At 46.8% G+C, this 18,958-nt stretch overlaps 1 long non-coding RNA gene across 1 annotated transcript in view; it reads right to left on the bottom strand.

The window, feature by feature from the left end:
* Nucleotides 1-511: 511 nt before the first annotated feature.
* LOC130368368 (uncharacterized) overlaps nt 512-18,958 on the bottom strand; it is a 36,866-nt gene continuing 18,419 nt past the window's right edge. Inside the window, exon 3 of the long non-coding RNA XR_008892432.1 lies at nt 512-589. This is a non-coding gene — a long non-coding RNA (uncharacterized LOC130368368). The remainder of the gene's footprint in view (nt 590-18,958) is intronic.

Below are 18,958 nucleotides of genomic sequence, written 5' to 3' on the forward strand. Positions count from 1 at the left end.
AGTGGACACAGGGATTTTGTTCTATTGCTTTGAGGCCAGGATTCCATTGAGGCTTTTTGTCCACCAGCAAAAACACCAGAAAAATTGTCACAGCTTTTTCCTGCGTTTTGTCAGTTTTTCTTGCATTTTTGCTGGTGTGTGGAAACAGTCATTTTTGTACCCTGTGGCAATTTTTTTTTACTGCCTTCTACCTACCACTCCATGGGTCGGATGCAGAGCGCCTGGTCCACAGAGCGTAAGGAGGTGAGGAGTGATGTATAGCATATACAGGGTGTAGAGCATCACTACTTACCTCCGCCGGCTGTATAGTATACAGGGGTGCATAATGTACCCATGTATGCTATACAGGAGCCCAGTAAGGAAAGAGTTAACCCATGCTGATATGGCGCTCCTGATCCTATGCGGGAACAGAACAAAAATGCACAGGGTTCCCCCTATTTTCAGGATCAGACAGGACACATTGAAAAAACTTTTTTTATTTAAAAAAACACTCCCCTACAGCCCTCATTAACCATTTTATTGAAATTTAAAAAATGCTGGTCATTGTCACAGTCCACCGAATCTGGCGTAGCTCTCCGCATTCACATATCTGAAATGAGAAGAAAAGAAAAACAAGAAATATGGGTTAGTACATTTTTTGTGCTCTTTTCTGGGGAGAGCGCACATAATGCAGCGTGTTCCTCAACAAAGAGCCTCCAATTGTTGCAAAACTACAATTCCCATCATGGGGGGCTGTAGTTAAACAACAGATGGAGTCTCTCTGTTTGGGAACACATGGCCAGAAAGGCTCTGTTCCCATTTTACAAAACGCAGGCCTGGACTGTGTAGCCAGCGGCGGAGCAGTAAAGGTCGACTCGCAGGGGGTCTCAGGAGTGAGACCCCCTTTTCGATCTGTCCCTCTGCCCTTGGACTACTACTCCCATCATGGGACAGAGTGTGTCCCATAATGAGAGTAGTTGTATTACCGCAGCGCTGAGGGATGACACTTGCACATCCCCCGGTTGCGGGACCCTGGAGCTCTGATTGGTGAATAGCTTTTCACCAATCAGAGCTCCCGTGTCCCAGTGGCGGGTATTATGAAAAGCCGCATGTGCGCCGGTTTTACAGTTAATAAATGCAGATTGCAGCTGGTCTTTAGAGAATGACCTGACTCAATCTGCCCCTCAGCCCCTGGACTATTACGCCCATCATGGGCAGAGTATGTCCATGATGGGAGTAGTAGTCCTAACTGTCTCAAAATAGTCCTGCAGCCAGGGGGGGACTTGCAGGTGCCATCTCTCAGCGCTGCAGAATTACAACTACTCCCATCATGGGACAGGCTCTGTCCCATGATAGGAATGGGAGTAGTTGTAGTTTAGTAGTGTTGAGGGACTGCATCCCCTGGCTGTCTCGGTAGAAGTCTTTCCTAAGTGTCCTTTTTGATGGTGTATTTTTGCGTAAAAAAACGTATTTGGGCAAAAAAAAAATGCGTCTAAACAAAAAAAACACACATGATAAATCAGTATCCACTGTAAAATGCATTCCACAATACACAAAAAAAATAGAGTACTTGCTTTTTGCTCTGTCAAAAAAGACGCACAAAAAAGACGCAATGAAAGTCACTGCGCAAAAAAATGGGTAAAATCAATGATCAATCTCCCCCTTTATTTCTACCAATAATGTCCTACCATGTAGAAATATATAGATGTGCCAGCAACAAAAGAAAATCATTTCATAGGCAACAATGTAGCCTGTGGTCACTGCTAGCATTTATACTTTCCATGCTGCAGGTCCTGAGTCCTGTCAGACACCAGGAAAAATAAGCCATTGATAGATAATTGAATATAAAGAACCCTTCCTCAAGCATTGCCAGAATTCTGGCTTCCTTAGGGTGCATTCACACTTGCATATTTTCTGCTGCAGATTTGCTTTGGTAGATTCTGCTGTCTTTTGAAGTCAATTGGCAGCAACACCTGCTAGCGAACCTCTTCTGCTCTGGACAGTTCCTGACACAGACAGAGGTGGAAGCAGAGAGCACTGTGGTCAGACTGAAAGAACTACACAACCTTTATCTAGAGAATACAGCAGCTGAGAAGTACTAAAAGGCTTAACGTTTTTTTTTAATAGAAGTAATTTACAAATCTGTTAAAAAAAAAAATTCCCTCCAGAGTACTCCTTGAAATGTTGTGATGCACTAGATTTATAGATTGGACTTGTCCAGTCCAACCCTCCCCCACTGGCAGCTGTATCAGCATTCTACCTGCTCCTTTTGGCAGCAGGATTCATTCCCTTCCCTTCCACACTGGCAGTGGAATTTTTCCCCACACCACCCTTCCCCACTGGCAGCAATACTTTCGACATCCCCACCCTCCCAGACTGGAAGCAGCATCCTTATCCCGATCATCAGTAGTGTCCATTTTAGGACATCGTCAGTCGCCAGCTGTACCTCCGTCCTTCGTCAGACTTAACAGAGTCCCACCTCCTCCCTCGGACCAATCTCCGTCAGGCGTCAGCCTCAACTCTCTCCTCCCTCCTTTTTCATCCTAAAGTCTCTCATCCAAAACTCTGTCATCCTAAAGTCTCTCATCCAAAACTCTGTCATCCCTCAGACAAAAAACCTTCCTGCCGTGTAGCAGAGCTGAGTCAGTGTCGGCTCTCTGCTATACGGGTTCTGCTGTACAAGCTATTCTATGTCGGCTCTGCTATACAGAGCTGTGCAGCGTCGGCTCTGCGTCTGAGGGAAAATCGTCTGAGGCATGACGGCGTTTTGGATGAGGGACTTTCGGATGAGGGAGTTGTGGCTGAAGGATGACAGCGATTGGTGTGAGGGAGGAGGCGGGACACCGTTTCACCTGACGGAGGACGGAGTTGTGCCTGACGACTGACAGCGATTGGTCCGATGGAGGAGGTGGGATGCTGTTTCACCTGACGGAGGACAGAGGTACGGCTGACGACTGACGATGTCCTAAAATGGACACCGTACATCAGGATAACTCTCCAGGATCCTTCCTTACCTTCTCTCCATTCATCTGTACTCTCCAGACGTTCCTCGTCCTTTCCTAGGTTCAGGACTTGTGCATTCATGTTCATAAGACCATATTGTCACTGCAGGTCCCTTACCCCTTCTAGCAATGGAAACTGCAGTTATAAGGCATGTCTTGTTTTGTCCTGTGTAGTTTCTTGTAATGTACGGTGTAAAAGAAATTATGCAGGACACAAAAATATAGAAAAAAAAAACTCCCCCAGTGGGCCTGGGCTCTTTCTGAACATTACTAACAGCCATGCCTCTCCCTGTCATTACATCGTACACTCCAAAATCCATATAACATATAAATCTGTATGAAGTATTTATCTATATAGATATATAGTAGTTATGTATATCATGAGTACATCACTGTGCTGTTACCATGATGAGTTAATGTTCGATCATTGCACCCTGAATCCTAGATGACCAAGATGTAGTACATCCCTGTGTACTTAGGTAGCAGTTGTTTGTGAGAAAGATGGGAAATGTGAAGAAAGCCTACTCTGAACAGATATTTAAGGAGGGTTCATAGCCTAATAATAACAGGTTATAGTAGGTAGTAATTGACTATATAAACCACTCTTCCTGTTTATTTTCTCAACTCTCATTGTGTTATACCCACCCAAGCCATGTTCTCTTCAATTTCCCTTCATGTCTTATCATGATCATACTATCTTAAGTGACACTTAAGGAAGACTCAGAACATCCCACCCTGTAACTGCTGTCCTTTATTAACTTGTCATGTCACTTTCTAGTCCAGTAAACAACAGCAGCAAGATACAGTACAAGCTGCTGGTTGTTACATTGCATTTACTTCCATCCATTTAGATATGACAACTATGTATAAACATCTACTCTATGCCAATGCTACCAATTCACAATGTGCAGGTATAATTATTAACACGCCCAACGAGAAAGGAGTTGTTCAAGATTAAAAGGATAAAATGGAGTATTATGGTTGCAATTCTACACTTTCTACAGATGTTATTGTGCTTTCATTTGCATCAGCACAAAGGCACTCATGTGAGCATGCATTTTGGGAATAAGTTATACTGATATAGGGTATTAAATGGAACCACTGAAGTCATGAATACTCCTGTTGTTTCATTTAAATGAATTTCATTTCTAATCAGATGAAAGAAAAGTGTTCTGGTACCTTCCAATCGGTGCTATGTTCTGCATATAAAATGTAGAAAACACACAGTATAAATCATAGGCTTTCTATTTTTCCTTGCTTTTTTACTTTCCTATGACTTAAAGGGAACCAATCATCAGATTTGACCCTATATAACGCTTGGCAAAGCATTATATAGGGTAAAATCTTTATTTTCACCATCCCCGGGGGATGCTCCTGCCCCCAGGGATGGTGAAGATTTGAAGTTATAAACTAGTCACCGCCGCCACCGTAAGTAGTCACCTGGGCGGGGAGCTCTTCTCACCTACTCCCGTTCTTCGGCCGGGAGCGACGCCCCCTCCGCTTGATTGATGGGCAGCGTCATCGCTCTGCTCTGTCTGTTCAGTGAGCGGAACAATGACGCGGCCCATCAATCAAGCAGAGGGGGCGTCGCTCCCGGCCGAAGAACGGGACTAGATGAGAGGAGCTCCCCGCCCAGGTGACTACTTACGGTGGCGGCAGTGACTAGTTTATAACTTCATATCTTCACCATCCCTGGGGCAGGAGCGTCCCCCGGGGATGGTCAGGACAACAATTTTACCCTATATAACGCTTTGCCAAGCATTATATAGGGTAAAATCTGATGATTGGTTCCCTTTGAAGATTGTGTAATGTTGTTTCCTGTTCTATAAAGTTATAGCATTAGGGCTTATTTTTTTCTTGTTTACACAAATAATAGGAATGTGACATGATGTACAAAAACAACCCCTTCCAAAGAAAAAATGCTTTAAAGGGGTACTCCACTGGCCAGCATTCGGAAGTAAATGTTCCGAATGCTGTTTTTGCGCTGTAGGGGTCGGCCACGCCCCTCGTGAAATCTTGACCACGCCCCCTCAATGCAAGTCTATGGGAGGGGGCGTGAAGGCCATCATGCTCCCTCTCATAGACTTTTTGCATTGAGGGGGCATGGCCGTGATGTCACGAGGGGCATGGCTGACCCCCAAACTTGTGGAGACTAAGTGTTATATGTGTTTTAATGGCAGTCCTTTCTTTATTGGCCTAGAATATTGTTATGATTATCAGAAAGTGCATAACAGTATAAAATACTGCATATAAACATGTAACATACATCAGTGGACAAGAACAATCAGCAGCCCAGCCACATACAGTAATTGGGACATTGCAGTAGTAATAACTCTGTACCCATATAAAGCAGTAATGCATCACTTTTCTGCCCCTATGCAGTAGTAACCCTCCATACATTGGTAATGCTTCCCCTTTTTGTACTGGGATAGTAAAGCTAGAAATGTATTTAGGACACCAGACCCATATTAATAGTGCACAGTGTGCTCAAATGAAATTGAAAAATCCCCTGAAACTCACTTCTTCCATTTTCAATGATAAGTAGCTGGACTCCACTTTTTCCCTTCTCTCAGGACACTGTTCTGTAGTGCTAAAATCCTTGGATGCTCCTGCCTTCTAGTAAAGTAGGAGTGGGATAGAGAGCAAATGGCTCTCTGCTCTGTCATAGTTATTAACTGGATGCACATGAGGGAGGGCGTTCTTTTGTCAAGGCCCAGTCTCAATCGCACCACTTACAACTGCAGTCATTAAACTATGCATTATAGTACCTTCAATAGAGTTGAGCGAACAGTAAATTGGCTCGTAGTGAACCTCGGAGCTCAGCCATTGATTACATTAGTCTGTATAAAGTAGTTCTGGATTCCAAGGGCTCTGGTTGCCTGGAAAAGTCCTGGGTGACAGACTTAGGTGTCCTAGGACTGTATCCACCTTTTCCAAGCAACCGAAGCACTTAGAAGGCTGAACTAATTTATGTAGGATAATGTGATCTACAGCTGAGCCGCGAGGTTCGCTACGAGCCAATTTACTGTAAGTTCGCTCAACTCTAACCTTTAATATGACGTTCCAGTTCACCGTTCATCTATCATGTCAGTGTAATTGATATGCAAAAAAAGCTGTTAGGTGCACCAGGGACCCTCCTCTAGTTCCTCTACTCCTTCTAATGTTATTATCTACATTATAAAAAATGTTTTTTGCAAATGACAGGTAAGCTTTAAAGGAATTGTCTGGTAAATTAAAAAGGTTTCAAAAGGGACAGCATGCCTTAAAAATAATAAAATAAAAGTTATTAATAATGACCTGTCCGATCTGCTGTTGCTGCTATTTCAATGGTACCCAAGTCCTTGCTGCTGCCCACTTCCTGATGGCCCACTGAAGCGATGACTGGCTGAGGCAGGTTGCTGTGATTAGCGGCAATTTTTCTTATTTTGAATTTTATTATGAATTTAACTTTTATCACTAAAATAATTATATATATTTTTTCAGATTTGTATGTATTTATTCAGAAATGGATAGCATTAAATCACCTCATTCATTTCACCATGTGAACGAGCTTCTCCTAAATTAGTCTCTGGGTGACTGGGGCTGGAAAGCTATATGGACCAAGTCTTCCTTTTAGTGGAACAAGTCTTCCTTTTGTCCCTTGTGTCATTCAGACACAATAAAATGGCAGCCCCTTTCTTATAAAGTTTGGGAAGGGACAATCCATTGTCCTCGCTCCAGTCAACAACTCTCAATTTAGTCTGAAGTAGGGTTTAATCTGTATGCTCAGCAAGACCGCTTTCCAAGAAATTAGCATAAAGCTCTGCAGGAGGCAGAAGCTACATGCAGGCAGATGCTGTTCGTAGTGTGCTAACACCTCTTGTTTCGCCTGACCATTGTCACTTTCCGCCTTGAAAGATGACAGATCAGGAGGCTGCGGTTTTGCACAGATTTGTCTGTTGAATAAAGGAGGAGAGAAACCACAAAGAGGATGAAGAATTGTTTTTTTTTCATTCTTTAGAGCGAAGCAGAGTTATAGACTTCATCTGTTTAATGTCAATTAAGGCGGAATAAAGACACCTATCTAAAGCTTAGGCACACAGATTGGGAAAGCCACAGATATCCCAGTGCTATCATTTCAATTTTATGAGTCGTTCAGACATGAAATATGGAAGAACTACATCAAACCCCATTTTATCATTTCTAATAGAAAGACACAGAGGACTCGTCCTCTAGTGAGATCTCAGGACTAGCAGAGACTGACAGAAATGTCAATGGTGTCTGTTAACCCTAAAATACAGAAGCATGGTAAAAATGATTGACCATTTTGTACATTTGTACATTGCTGATTTACTAGTAATATTTGTACAGTCAAAAAGAGAGATAAAAGGGGAAATCTTTAAACAAACCCTGTTCACAGTGCTGAGCATTAGAGGGGGGGGGGGGCGGGAGCACACTTTTGACCATGCAGAAACTTTTAGGAATTTTACAGTCAGTGTTTTTTTTTTTTTTTTGTAAAATTACAGAAGAGATGGGAAAAACAGTACTATACAAACAGGGTCAAAATACAGGGTAACTGGGGAACAATGCACCCTATGAAATTACCCTTATGATAATAGAACAATTTAGCTTCAATTGCCTCAATCATCTTTATATCTTGTGGATTGGTCTATGGAACTCAAATACAAAATATTTAACACACAGCTCTTACATTTAAGTTTTTAAAAAAAACACATACGATACAATACATAACTTGTATGTATTTTCAGTAATATAACTATGCATAAAGTGTGAATGCATATAGCCTAAACAATAGAATAAGTATACCTAGTAGGTGCATGGTGTTTCTCACTCCCTTATCTAGAAAGTGAGCAAGAGGTCAAGAATTAAGGTAGGTTCACATGGGCAAAAAAAAAAAAAACGCATTGGGAATAGGAATGAGCTAATCGAATCTGACAAATCCAAATTTGTTACGAATTTCAGGAAAAATTTGATTCGTATTGAATCTGAATATCGCTGCGATTCGATGAAACAAATCACTTAATTAAACTCCATTTAGTGCGGTCCAGGATCCAGGGTATCTAAAATGGCGGATCCACATGTGAGGACATGGGGCAAGGAACTCTGGGAAGGCAGGTAGGCAGGGTGACCCTGAATCACATGCAGCATGCAGCCTATCAGCAGCCAGCCAGCCCTGTGATGTCACAACCCTATATAATCGGCAGCCATCTTGCGGCCAGGCCCGGACTGGCCTAACGGGATACCAGGAATTTTTCCGGTGGGCCGCCGAGCATGGGGCCGCTTTGCAGAGATTAACGTACGGGCACCAGGCCCCTACATAAAAATAGGCCCAGCGGCCTGCCCAGCCGGCCCGCATAGGCCGCCCGGCACCCACGATACGTATCTTAACAAAGAAGAGGGCCGGCCCTGCACTGTCCCAGGCCGGTGTGAGTTGTTTTTTTTGCGCCCCCGTAGATCCATGCGTCGTCTCCTCCCCCAGCTCTCCGAACATTTCCGAAGCTAGAGCTCGGGGAGGGGAGAGCAAGGAGAGGACGTAAATCTCCACGGCAGATCCCCTCCCTCATCTCCCCTCCCTGAGGACGTAAATCTCCACGGCAGGTCCCCTCCCTCATCTCTCCTCCCTGAGGACGTAGAGCAGTGCTCCCAATGAGCTCTATGTGTAAAGGGGGACATACTGCAGGGGCTAAAGAGGGACATTTAGCCCGTGTAGTATGTCCCCCTTTAGCCCATGCAGTATGTCCCCCTCTAGCCCGTGCAGTATGTCCCCCTTTACACATAGAGCTCATTGGGAGCACTGCTCTATGTCCTCAGGGAGGAGAGATGAGGGAGGGGACCTGCCGTGGAGATTTACGTCCTCAGCTCGGGGAGATGAGGGAGGGGACCTGCCGTGGAGATCTATGTCCTCAGGGAGGGGGCGTGCTGTAGAGATCTGCGTCCAGCCGAACAGCCAAGCTCAGGGAGGGGAGATGAGGGAGGGGGCGTGGACCTTCTCTCTCCCCTTGCTCTGCCCTCCCCCAGTTCTAGCTTCGGAAATGTTCGGCGAGCTGGGGGAGGAGCGGACGCATGGATCTACGGGGGCGTAAAAAACCACCTCACACCGGCCCTGCTTCTTACTTACGGCCCTGGGTTGTCAGTGTGGCTGCCTGGGAGAGGCGCTTTGAACGCCGGCGTGGCACGTTGCTGCGTTCAAACCTTAGGGGTGACGTGACCTCACATCTAAGCGCAGCAGCCCGCCATGTCGGAGTTCACTGTGCCACCGAGCAGTGCGCCCGCCCCCGCTCTCTCTCGTACAGGCCCTGCTTGTCCTCAGTACAGAACCCTGCTTGTCCTCAGTGTACAGAGCCCTGCTTGTCCTCAGGTACAGAACCCTCCTTGTTGTCAGTGTACAGAGCCCTGCTTGTTGTCAGTGTACAGAGCCTAGCTTGTTGTCAGTGTACAGAGCCCTGCTTGTTGTCAGTGTACAGAGTCCTGTTTGTTGTCAGTGTACAGAGCCCTGCTTGTTGTCAATGTACAGAGCCCTGCTTGTTGTCAGTGTACGAAGCCCTGCTTGTTGTCATTGTACGGAGCCCTGCTTGTCGTCAATGTACGGAGCCCTGCTTATCCTCAGGGTACAGAGCCCTGCTTGTCTTCAATGTAAAGAGCCCCGCTTGTCCTCAGTGTACAGAGCCCCGCTTGTCCTCAGTGTACAGAGCCCCGCTTGTCCTCAGTGTACAGAGCCCCGCTTGTCCTCAGTGTACAGAGCCCCACTTGCTCTCAGTGTACAGAGCCCCGCTTGTCCTCAGTGTACAGATCCCCGCTTGTCCTCAGTGTTCAGAGCCCCGCTAGTCCTCAGTGTACAGAGCCCCGCTTGTCCTCAGTTTACAGAGCCCCGCTTGTCCTCAGTGTACAGAGCCCCGCTTGTCCTCAGTGTACAGAGCCCCGCTTGTCTTCAGTGTACAGAGCCCCGCTTGTCCTCAGTGTACAGAGTGTACCTAATGTGGGGCACTATACTGCACCTAATGTGGGGGAAATATACTGCACCTAATGTGGGGAAACTACTATTTTTGCTCTTTATATGTCTTATCTATAAGTAAGGCACTCTTCAAATATGCTTTAAAATGCATGATTTTACCTTTTATGAACAAGAAAATGACGACACGCTGGTATAATGACGCAAGACTATGGTACTGGCATGTAATTTTTTCCAGGGCTGGTTTTCACGCCCAGTCCGGCCATTCCAGCATTTTATGTCAGAGAGAGCATTTTATTGCAGAGAGAGATTCATTAATTTCTAACGATGATTTGTTATCCCTTAGTCCTAACAGTAGCACAGATGGGGTATTCCACCCCCCGCAAACTGTTTAGAACAGATGGAATTTTATTGAAATCAATCAGTTAGACACACCCACAATACCCTGTATAAGAAGGAGGGTGATCCTCTGTCCCCTTGTGTAATAAACAAGAAGAACAAAAAGAAAATGTAATAATTAACAAATAGTAATTAATAATTAACAATTAATAATTAAAAATGATAGAATTTAAACTAGGGAGGGAAAGTTGTGCTACTGTTAGGACTAAGGGAAAACAAATAATCGTTAGAAATTAACTATTCCCTCACATCCTAACCAGTAGCACAGATGGGGAAATGGCAAGCAGAAGACCCTATGGAGAAGGGCAGATAATACTGTCCATCCAAATTAGGAGAAATCGGCCAATCTACTATCAAGTCTGTAGTGGGTGATAAAAGTGGAGAGTGAACTCCAAGATGCAGCCTTGCATATATGTTCCAAAGGAACAAGACTCCTGTTACGCCTAGCGCTCCGGGTCCCCGCTCCTCCCCGGAGCGCTCACGGCGTCTTTCTCCCTGCAGCGCTCCGGTCGGTCCCGCTGACCGGGAGCGCCGCACTGTCATGGCCGTTGGGGATGCGATTCGCACAGCGGGACGCGCCCGCTCGCGAATCGCATCCCAGGTCACTTACCCGTCCCGGTCCCCTGCTGTCTTGTGCTGGCGCGCGCGGCTCCGCTCTCTAGGGCGCGCGCGCGCCAGCTCTCTGAGATTTAAAGGGCCAGTGCACCAATGATTGGTGCCTGGCCCAATTAGCTTAATTGGCTCCCACCTGTTCCCTGGCTATATCTAGTCTCCTCCCTTGCACTCCCTTGCCGGATCTTGTTGCCTTGTGCCAGTGAAAGCGTTTAGTGTGTCCAAAGCCTGTGTACCTGAACTTCTGCTACCCATCCTGACTACGAACCTTGCCGCCTGCCCCCGACCTTCTGCTACGTCTGACCTTGCCTCTGCCTAGTCCTTCTGTCCCACGCCTTCTCAGCAGTCAGCGAGGTAGAGCCGTTGCTAGTGGATACGACCTGGTTGCTACTGCCGCAGCAAGACCATCCCGCTTTGCGGCGGGCTCTGGTGAAAACCAGTAGCCTCTTAGAACCGGTCCACTAGCACGGTCCACGCCAATCCCTCGCTGACACAGAGGATCCACTACCTGGAAGCCGAATCGTGACAGTAGATCCGGCCATGGATCCCGCTGAGGTGCCGCTGCCAAGTCTCGCTGACCTTACCACGGTGGTCGCTCAGCAATCGCAGCAGATTGCCCAACAAGGACAGCAGCTGTCGCAGTTGACCGCCACGTTACAGCAACTTCTGCCTCTGCTACAGCAGCAACCATCTCCTCCGCCAGCTCCTGCACCTCCTCCGCAGCGAGTGGCCACTCCTAGCCTCCGCTTGTCCCTGCCGGACAAATTTGATGGGGACTCCAGACTCTGCCGCGGATTTTTGTCTCAGTGTTCCCTGCATATGGAGATGATGTCGGACTTGTTTCCTTCAGAACGGTCTAAGGTGGCGTTTGTAGTAAGCCTTCTTTCAGGAAAGGCCTTGTCTTGGGCCACACCGCTCTGGGACCGCAATGATCCTGCCACAGCCACAGTCCAGGCCTTCTTCACTGAACTCCGGAGTGTCTTCGAGGAGCCAGCCCGAGCTTCTTCTGCCGAGACTGCCCTGTTGAACCTGGTCCAGGGTAATTCTTCCGTTGGCGAGTATGCCGTACAATTCCGTACTCTTGCTTCAGAATTATCCTGGAATAACGAGGCTCTCTGCGCGACCTTTAAAAAAGGCCTATCCAGTCGCATCAAGGATGTGCTGGCCGCACGAGAGATTCCTGCCAATCTGCAAGAACTCATCCATCTAGCTACCCGCATTGACATGCGTTTTTCTGAGCGACACCAAGAGCTCCGCCAGGAAAAAGACTTAGATCTCTGGGCACCTCTCCCACAGTATCCGTTGCAATCTACGCCTGGGCCTCCCGCCGAGGAGGCCATGCAAGTGGATAAGTCTCGCCTGACCCAGGAAGAGAGGAATCGCCGCAGGGAAGAAAATCTCTGTCTTTACTGTGCCAGTACCGAGCATTTCTTGGTGGATTGCCCTATCCGTCCTCCACGCCTGGGAAACGCACGCACGCACCCAGCTCACGTGGGTGTGGCGTCTCTTGGTTCCAAGTCTGCTCCTCCACGTCTCACGGTACCCGTGCGGATTTCTTCTTCAGCCAGCTCCTCCCTCTCAGCCGTGGCCTGCTTGGACTCTGGTGCCTCTGGGAATTTTATTTTGGAGTCGTTTGTTAATAAATTCAGCATCCCGGTGACCCGTCTCGTCAAGCCGCTCTACATTTCCGCGGTCAACGGAGCCAGATTGGACTGCACCGTGCGTTACCGCACAGAGCCCCTCCTCATGTCTATTGGACCCCACCTTGAGAGGATTGAATTCTTCATTCTCCCCAACTGTACCTCTGAGGTTCTCCTCGGTCTGCCTTGGCTCCGGCTTCATTCCCCCACCATTGATTGGACCACCGGGGAGATCAGGAACTGGGACTCTGCCTGCCACAGGAAGTGCCTCTCCCCCCCTCCCAGTCCCGTCAGGCAAGCCTCTGTGCCACCCCATGGCCCCCGTCCTGGTGTCACACTGCCCCGTGCCAGGCCTCGCCCTCTGCCCTCCCTCCCCATTCCCACTCCTGCTGTACTGCCTGCCGTTGAGGAAACCCTCCATTCTTTCCCGGTGTCCTCATCCCAGGGGAGGCAGTTACTGGACAAAGAGAAGGGGAGACCTAAGGGGGGGGGTACTGTTACGCCTAGCGCTCCGGGTCCCCGCTCCTCCCCGGAGCGCTCACGGCGTCTTTCTCCCTGCAGCGCTCCGGTCGGTCCCGCTGACCGGGAGCGCCGCACTGTCATGGCCGTTGGGGATGCGATTCGCACAGCGGGACGCGCCCGCTCGCGAATCGCATCCCAGGTCACTTACCCGTCCCGGTCCCCTGCTGTCTTGTGCTGGCGCGCGCGGCTCCGCTCTCTAGGGCGCGCGCGCGCCAGCTCTCTGAGATTTAAAGGGCCAGTGCACCAATGATTGGTGCCTGGCCCAATTAGCTTAATTGGCTCCCACCTGTTCCCTGGCTATATCTAGTCTCCTCCCTTGCACTCCCTTGCCGGATCTTGTTGCCTTGTGCCAGTGAAAGCGTTTAGTGTGTCCAAAGCCTGTGTACCTGAACTTCTGCTACCCATCCTGACTACGAACCTTGCCGCCTGCCCCCGACCTTCTGCTACGTCTGACCTTGCCTCTGCCTAGTCCTTCTGTCCCACGCCTTCTCAGCAGTCAGCGAGGTAGAGCCGTTGCTAGTGGATACGACCTGGTTGCTACTGCCGCAGCAAGACCATCCCGCTTTGCGGCGGGCTCTGGTGAAAACCAGTAGCCTCTTAGAACCGGTCCACTAGCACGGTCCACGCCAATCCCTCGCTGACACAGAGGATCCACTACCTGGAAGCCGAATCGTGACAACTCCTTTCTGCAAAGGAGGTTGATACAGACCTGGTGGAGTGAACTTTTACAAACTCAGGAGGCTCCATACCTTGAGATACCATGGAAATACGAATGGCATCTGTGATAGCCTGGGGGATGTAGGGTATGGGGAGTGTAGCTGTGCAGTAATGAAAGGGTGTTTGTTAACCCTTGCTATTCGTGACACCAGGGTGAGGGTTCCTCAATAATGCTTTTCCCACCGCCGCCCTTCACAAGAGCGATAGGGAGGTAGATAATAAGAATAGATTGTCCACAACCCAAGAGTTTTCTGAAGCAGTATTAACTTTTACTGAAGGTTTTCTGCAAGCCTCAATAACATAACAGTCTCTCAGCATAACAACGGCTTTCCTTGGAGATTGACAAAGGTTGGGACTTTAGCATTTAGAGTCTTTTAGTACTGTGCGTTGTTCCACTGGATTTAGGGGATTAGTCGCGGTCCAGTAGTCACGCTAGCATTAGCAGGGATTTAGATTTGAACTCACAGTTTTGGTTCCGCTGAGGCCGGCAGGTTTTTGAGGCCTAGCATAGCACCGTTCTGTTAGTCCGGCGTCCATGAGAGCAGCAACCCAAGAGAGCGGTAATTGGATGCAGCTCCCTTATATGGGCAGGGGCTGGACTAATGCTAATTGGTCTATACTGATGTCAATCACCATTACAAAGATTTGTGGGTAACACGTGACCCAAGGACCTCCAAAGGTCCTCCAACATACCATTGAGGTTATTAGCATGGTCACAAGACCGAAGGTCCTGCGACGCTGAACAAGGTAAGCACTATACATTACTATAGAATATATATAATTATTAAATATATACATATATTATTACTAGAGATAGACTTGAGGAGAGGCGACTAGGGGCTGTCCCACCTGAGGAACCCTACCTGAACGTAGTTACTCTGACTTTGGGGACCTCTACACTAGGTACGGTATGCAATACTGTACCAGGACACCACACATCCTTTACCCATCTACTGATGGAAGGTTTTGAAGCTTTGAGACCTCTCTTGGATCCTGCAAAATGAAATAAAAGAGTTTCATCCTTCCTAAACTCCTTAGATCTGTTCAAGTAGATGTGGAGGCATCTCGAGATATCAAGGCAATAAAGATCCCTTTCTTCATTGGAGGATGGATGTAGAGTAAAGACTGGAAGAGATATGACTTGGTTTATATTCTGAAAGGATTTAGGGATAAAAGATGGCATAAATCTTAAGAATACTCAATCAGGCAAAAGTTTTGTATAAGGTTCATGCGCGGAAAGCGCTTGGAGTTCCCCAATCCTTTTGGCTGAAGTAATTGCCAGTAAAAAGATTATTTTAATGGTGATGAATTTAAGAACCCATGGCGTATCGGTACGTCATGAGTCCACTCCCTTTCTATAACGCTGGTCGGGCCCGGCCTCTAACAACGACCAGGACCTGTGGCTAATAGCGCGCAGCACTGATCACGGTGCCATGTGCTAATAACCCTTTAGATGCGGCGTTCAAAGTAAAACCATGCCGGTTAGCTCAGGGAGCTTACATGACAGCCAGAGGGTCCCTACCTGCCTCCATGCTGTCCGATCGCCGAATGACTGCTCAGTGCCTGAGATCCAGGCATGAGCATTCAAGCGGCAGAATCATCGATCAGTGGTTTCTTATGAGAAACCACAGATCAATGTAAAAGATCAGTGTGTGCAGTGTTATAACTCCATATGGGAGCTATAACATTGCAAAAAAAAAAGTGGAAAAAAAAAAAGGGAATAAAGATCATTTAACACCTTCCCTAATAAAAGTTTGAATCTCCCCCCTTTTCCCATAAAAAAAAACCCAGTGTAAATAAAAATAAAATTAAACATATGTGGCATGGCCGCGTGCGGAAATGTCCGAAATATAAAAATATATTGTTAATTAAACCGCACGGTCAATGGCATACGCACAAAAAAATTCCAAGATCTCAAATAGTGCTTTTGGTAACTTTTTATATCATGAAAAAATTAATCAATAAGTCCTATCAATGCAAAAATGGTAGCGCAAAAAAATTCATATCACGGCGCAAAAATTTAGCCCTCATACCGCCCCATATGCGGAAAAATAAAAAAGTTATAGGGGTAAGAAGATGACAATTTTAAATGTATACATTTTCCTGCATGTAGTTATGAATTTTTCCGGAAGTACGACAAAATCAAACCTACATAGATAGGGTATCATTTTAATCATATGGACCTACAGAATAAAGGGAAGGTGTAATTTTTACCAAAAAATTTACTGTGTACAAACGGAAGCCCCCAAAAGTTACAAAATTGCATTTTTTTTTCAATTTTGTCTCACAATGATTTTTTTTCTGTTTCACCATAGATTTTTGGGTAAAATGACTGACGTCATTACGAAGTAGAATTGTTGGCGCAAAAAGTAAGCCATCATATGGATTTTTAAGTGCAAAATTGAAAGAGTTATGATTTTTTAAAGGTAAGGAGGAAAAAACGAAAATGCAAAAACGGAAAAACCCTGGGTCCTTAAGGCTCAAAAGAGGAGATGCTAATCCCTTGGGCACCACAGATAAGTCCCATGCTGGGACTTGTTGCACAATTGTAGGTTTTAATCTTGAGGAACCCCTCAAGAAAGTTTTGACTAGTTGGTCTTGAGATAAAAGTTTTTTGAGAAAAGCAGAAATAGCTGACACTTGAACTTTCAGAGTGGAAGGGGATAGATTCTTGTCAAGTTTTTCTTGGAGAAAGCTGAGTATGGTAGAAACAGCTGGATTCAGTACAGAAACTTGTTTACTGGAGCGCCAAGACTGAACAATTGTCAGAATTTGTGGATTCTGCTCTAGAATGTGAAAGAATATTCAAGACCGCACTAGAAAGCCCTTCTAAATGTGGAATGGACTGATCAACCTCCAAGCTGTCAGGTTGAACATTTGAAGATTTGAGCAGCTGTGAGTGTCCCCCCGACACTAGTGCTTGCTCTGGGGAAGCCTCTAATATTGTACCCGACTCATTTGAAGGAGTTGGGTAAACCAAGCTCTCTTGGGCCAAAATGGAATTATGGCTAAGACAGAGGCTTGGTCCTGCCTGACTTTCATCAATACCCTCGGGATCAAGGAAATTGGAGGGAAGATGTAGGCCAGTCTGAACCTCCATGGGATTGAGAGAGCATTGATTGCTACTGGGTTTTCTTTCCTGTACAGGGAGCAAAATCTCACCAACTTGGTGTTAAACCTTGTTGCCAAAAGATCTATTTCTGGCACACCCCACCTGAGTGTTATCTGTTTGAATATTTCTGGATGGAGAAACCACTCTCCGGTTTAAAGTCCTCTGCTCAGGCAGTCAGCAAGCACATTGAGAGACCCCCGAATGTGATCTGCCGACAAGTGGGTTAGGTTCCTCTCTGCCCAATCCAAGATCAGACCCGCCTCTCTGAGGAGGCTTTGTGATCGAGTGCCTCCCTGTTTGTAGATATACAGTACAGCCGTCATGCTGTCGGATTGGATCTTTACTGCTTTACCTTTAAGAAGAGAAGCAAAGTGGATGAGTGCTAACCAGACAGCATGAATCTCGAGGAGATTTAAGGTTAACACTCTCTTCTGTGAAGACCCCTGCACTGTTAGATCCAGGAGATGTGCTCCTTAACCTACAAGGGAAGCATCGGTAGTAAGTATGATCCAAGAGGTTTGGATCATTGATTTGCCTTCCTCGAGGTGAAACCACCATCTGAGGGAGGACCGGACTGAATGAGACAGAGAGTGACACTGATTTAGGCCTGATGGCATGAGATTCCAAGTGGCAAGGACCTCTGACTGAACAGGGCATAGATGCCAAAGAGCCCAGGGAACCGCATCTGTGGTAGCGGACACAAGTCCCAACATTCGCATGAGAGTGCAAATAGACACTCTCCGGGATACTAAGAGAAAAAAAAGCTGATTCTTGAACCCGAGATTTCCTCTCAGGAGTGAGGTAAAGAGTCATGGAGACTGTGTCGACTATGAAGCCGAGGAACCTCACTGATGTTGGGAGGAAATTGGATTTGGCCCAAATGACTATCCACCCCAACTGGTGAAGGAAGGATATTGTTAACTGCAGGTGTTGGAACAGGATCACTTGAGAAGGAGCTCTGAGGAGCCAATCGTCAAGGTAGGGAACTATGCTGAGCCCCTGGAGCCTTAGAGCAGCAACTACTGCTAACACAACTTTGGTAAATGTGTGTGGGGATGAAGAAATTCCAAACAGGAGGGCTACAAACTGGAGGTGTTTTAGAACTCTCCCTACCTGAACTGCGATCCTTAGATACTTTCTGGATACAGGATGAATGGGAATATGAAGGTAGGCATCCTTTTAATTCAGAGTAGCCAGGTAATCCCCTGGCGCAATAAGGTTGACCACAGATTGAATAGTTTCCATACGAAAGCATTTGCGCTTTACATACTGATTGAAGTATCTCAGATCTATAATCATTCGCCAGTCTCCCGTTACCTTGGGAACTAGGAATACTGGAGAATAAATTCCCGACCCCCGTTCTGCAAGAGGAACTTCCTCTAGAGCGTTCTTCTGGATGTATTCCAGAATGTAGGTTTCTAGTGCAGCTTGTTTGATTGGTGAAAGAATTCTTGTCTCCACATACCTGGATGGGGGAATTGATTCAAGGTCTATCGAATATCCATCCGAGATATTTCTGTGGAAATGTGGAGAGACCAAGCGCTTAGAAAATGGTGAAGACGACCACCTACAGGAATATTGGAGGCGGGATGAGAAACTGGAAAGGTCAAACCGGCAGGGAACCCAGAGCTTCGTAGAAGCCTGTAGTCAGAGTTTCTTATCTCTTGAGCCACGGGAGCGCTTACCGCCCCGGCGTTGATTGCCCCAATCTCTTTGAGGTTTGGGATGGGAGGTTGATCTGCCCCCAGAACGCTGGCCCCGACCGCGAAAGGATTAGTAAGAAAGGGACTTGCCCTTCTTGTCAGACAGCCCTTCCATTATGCTGTCTAACTCTGCACCGAATAAAATGCCGGGTTCATAAGGCATGGCACATAGGGTATTTTTGGAAAAGTTGTCAACTTTCAAGGCTTTAACCACAGAGGACGATGTCCAGCGGAAGCCAGGGCCATGGACTTAGATGCTAATTTTAGATACTGAGCAGCAGCATCGCACAAAAAAATCAACAGCCAGATTGGCCGTCTTAAAG

Source organism: Hyla sarda, chromosome 4 (assembly GCF_029499605.1).
Source record: "Hyla sarda isolate aHylSar1 chromosome 4, aHylSar1.hap1, whole genome shotgun sequence".
Lineage (NCBI taxonomy): Eukaryota > Metazoa > Chordata > Amphibia > Anura > Hylidae > Hyla > Hyla sarda.